The sequence below is a fragment of the Cicer arietinum genome, chromosome 3 (genome assembly GCF_000331145.2).
Source record: "Cicer arietinum cultivar CDC Frontier isolate Library 1 chromosome 3, Cicar.CDCFrontier_v2.0, whole genome shotgun sequence".
Lineage (NCBI taxonomy): Eukaryota > Viridiplantae > Streptophyta > Magnoliopsida > Fabales > Fabaceae > Cicer > Cicer arietinum.
This window is the reverse complement of record NC_021162.2, coordinates 54,415,271-54,419,807: the sequence shown is the minus strand read 5'-3', so window position 1 is coordinate 54,419,807 and position 4,537 is coordinate 54,415,271.

Sequence of the window (4,537 nt, the reverse complement as noted above, 5' to 3'; positions counted from 1 at the left end):
ATCATTTTAATTATAATAATTTTTAATTATAAGTATAATAATTATTTATTATAATAATAACAATAATAAAAATATAACATTTATTTATAATTTATTAATGTATTTTTTTTTAATTTATTATTGGTATTTTTATTTTTTAAATAATTAAATTAATAATTTAATGTATTTCATTTCATTTTCATTTAATTGTTATTAATATTTAATTTTTACTATCATTTAATTTATTTTTTTGAAAATTTTAATATAATATATATATATATATATTTATTTAATTATTTTAATTATAATAATTTTAATTATACGTATAATAATTATTTATTATAATAATAATAATTAAATTATAATTTTTTTTATAATTTATTATTGTATTTTATTTTAATGTAATATTAGTATTTTATTTTTTAAATAATTAAATTAATAATTCTAATAGTAATCAATTTTTAAAATAACATCAACAAAAAAAGTAGTTGGAGATTGCTTCTCCGGGAAAGCGACTTCCTATTGAATTAACAAATTTTCCTCTTTAAGAGGTCGTTTCTCTAGAAAAAGACTTTATGTTGAAATGAAAAAGTAGGATAATCAGAAAATATTGTTTCAAAGTAGAGGAATTAAAAAAAATATATATATATTCTCATAAAAAAAAACTCACAAAAAGGTTTGTTTTTCTTTTTCTGAAACAAAGTAAAAAGAAACAACATAAAAGAAAATCACAATAAAAATTCTGAATACGGAAGAAGAGAACCACGACTAAAATCTTCATCTACGGCGTGTACCACCGAAAAATCTTCATCTATGACTGTACCACGCGCACCACCGCTTTCATCTTCATTGTAGACTTTATTGGTACAGGAAAAGGCACGTACTTCCTTCGTCGCTTCATTTTTTATTTACTGATTCCCAATAATAGAGTCTCATGTTTTCCTATAATCGAACCCCTTAATTGTCACGTACTAACTCTAACTATCACATGTTCCTGTTGCTAACACTAACTAGTAACTGGTATAGTTGATATTGAAATGGGTTTTGTTTATATTATTTATTTAATTGAAACGTATTTTGAAGAAAGCTACAACTTGTATATAGTATTTGGATTCTATTATTTAATTAAATGTATTTTGTAATTTTGACCGATCAAGTTACATGCATGTTCATCTATTTTTTACTACTTTTTTTTTTATTTCTTATTTTATTTCATAGAATTGTATAAAAATGTTTGATATTCAGCATTAAATTTTAATTTTTAAAAGAAAACAAAACTAAATATATAATAAGATATTGAAGAGTTAATTAGATGTGACAAAACTAAATATATAATAAAATATTGAAGGGTTAATTAAATGTGACATTTATTAACCTTTGAATTATTATAACACAAGTTTTAAGTTAATAAATTAAAATTGATAAACAAATTAATAAATAAAAACTATTATTAAAGGTTAACTATATATGACATCCTTTTAATCCATAAGTTGCATAATACAAATTGTACAACTTGATAGTTCTAAAATTTATTTCTATAAATAAATAAATTTAAAATAAACTTTTTAAATTTGATTAATTAGGTGTGACATTTTTTAATCTTTGATTTATTAAGACACAAATTGTATCATTTGTTGGTTTTGAAACTCAATTTTAAAATTGAAAATAATATAAAATATTCTTAAACAGATTAACTAGATGAAACATATTTTTACCCTTTGAGTTTTGAGACATGAATTGTACAGCTTGATGGTTTTAAAACTCGCAGTCTAAAATAATTACTAAAATCAAACAAACTTATTTTTTTTCCGTCAAAACAACTTTCTTTTTATGAATAACAAAACACTTTCTTTATAAACAATCAACACATCCGTATTTTTTACTGAATAAACTATGTAACTTTGATTTCTCCATCGCATCGGGAGATACGTATGAGCAAGATCGCACTCTTGTCAAGCTTAATAATAAATAAAAAAATCTTTACATTTTAAATTCACTTTTATCTCTAAATTATTTAAAAAAATATTATACTTGCATTAAAAACAAAAGATAAATAAATAAGTTAACATTAATTTTTACTCAATTAAGGTAACTATATTTTAACGGTGTTGTAGGATGATAATACCGTCCCTACGCATAATCGATTCTCGAACTCAAAATTTGGTTTCATATCCCATTTATTTTTTATTTTTAAGAATTTCTCAATATTTTTTTTATTTTGAAATAAATTTTGATAACAACTCCATTAAATTCAAAAAAACACTTAAATTTTAGACCGTAGTATAGTCTTATTTAATTTTCAAAATTTTTGTTTACTTTAAAAAGTTTAATATAAAGTTATAAAGTTTAAACTTTTATAATCTAGGATCTTTGCATTCCTTGGCTACACGAGGAGTTACTTTCTTCCCTAGCTTTCAATGGAACGTGAGGAACTATTCCCACAGTAGCAAGTAGCAGGTTGGATTCTCCAACTTTCGATAGTTTAACAAAAGTCTTATTTGAAATTTTTAAAATTTTCAAAAATTTTGAAACTTCCATTTTATTTGAAAGTTTTCGAATGTTTTATAAAAATGAGTTACGAAAGTATCATTTTATATTAAAGTTTTTAAAGTTTTAAAAATTACTCTTTCAAAAATTTCATATAATTTGAAAATGTCCAAAGTTTTTAAAAAAGTGAAATTTAAAAATTTTATAATTTTCTAAACTTTTGAAATGTCTTTAATTCTCTATTTCTGAAGTTTTAAATTGTTTAAAATTTTTAAAAATACAGATAAATTTATTAAAGTAGGAAAAAAAATCAACTATAATATACAATAAAAAGGATAAAATAGTTATTTTAAATGTATTGATAGGTGAGAGGTATAGGTGTAAGGTGACAAGTAGAAAACTCGTATTGTAGAGTTCAAAAAGATACTATTAAAAGATAAAAGTACACATATACTATAAGACAAAAAAACAAAAATGCCTTAAATTTAGAAACATAAATAGATTTTAGAAAGAAAAAAAATCAGTTGTTTTTTTAAATAAAATGGGAAAAAAATTAAATCAAAATTTTAATGTTATTGATATTAATTATAATTTAATTAAAGAAATATTCTTTTTTAGTTTTCAGTGTTTTTTATTAGAGATCTAAATTTAAAAATTATAATATAGTATGTAAAATATTTGAGACGGTTATCACAGGCTTATGAATAAAGTTTATTTAGTAGAGTATTTACCTCAAAATTTTTTATTTTTTGCTTTTGCTATTGTTGTTGTGCAAAATCCCGGATATAAGGATTAAAGAGGTAGTGTTTTTATACTTAAATAAATATTGATATTGTTAAGTTGAACGTTTTATTTTTATTCTAGATGTAAATATGTGAGGTCCAAGTGTTCCAACCTAAAACGTTTAACTTAATAATATCGACATTTCTCAATTGAGTTAGATTTAAGGATTACCTACATATTAATTTATTGTTATGTTTTTTTATCTTAAAATATGTGATTTCAATACACAAAGACCATTAAAATATAATTTTATAAAACAATAAATTCAACAAAATTAATATTTAAGAGTAAAACAAGACATAATTTAAACAACAATTATAAATACTACAACTTTAAATTGTAGAAAGTAGATTCAAAGAAATTTAAATAGACAAAGAATAAAAGGACAGAAAGATAAAACCATCTGGAACATGATAATTTCTATGGTAGTCTTGTAAAAGAAGAGCGCATCGGTGCTTGTTAATTTTTTAATTAATTATTGTGTTCTTTTTCTCTACATCAGCCTCTATATATTATATATTAAGTTGATCAAATTAGTTGTACTCGTATATTTATCTTTATAATTTAATTCTCTTAAATTTAATAAATTATTTTCTTAAATTTTTTATTTAATTAAAATTAAAATCGTTGTCAAGGTTCAGACATCCTTCCCTCCCTCTCCCGTGAAACTCCGCTACACCGTCAAATTAAATCATTGTCCTCCGTTGTCCTTCCGCCGTCATGAGAATAACTCTTTACCGTTCTTCCACCATCGATCCTCTATCTCGCTATCAATTCGCTAGTGTTTGTGTCGATGTTGTCTTGGTGCCATCATAAACATTTTGTGTTTGATTTATAGTATATGAATGTGAATTATTTATATATTGCTACTATAAAATTGTTTATGTACACGAGCCATTAAAGGCGGTCCTATCTCTTTCCTTGTCTATGTTATTACTAATATACAAGATTTTAGGGATTTTCTAGAGCAATTGTTCATAGTGGCTTATCTTGATCAAGTTATTCTTTCAAAGTTGTTTGATTTTGATGATATCAGAGTTAATTTTGTTTTGTGGAAGTGTTATAGCGTGTTTTGCATTCGCAAATAGCGTTTGAATCGTGAGACGTCATAGAAGCAGACTAGAGTTTGAATCGCGACCGCGACCCATTCTTACATTAATTCAAACTGCAAAATGCTCCAAAATCGTGACGTATTCGACAATGAAGGAAATTGATTGTTCAATAAAAGTTAGAATCTTGAAGAACGGTGGAGAAATAGTGAAGAACGACGGAGAGACGATGAATACAA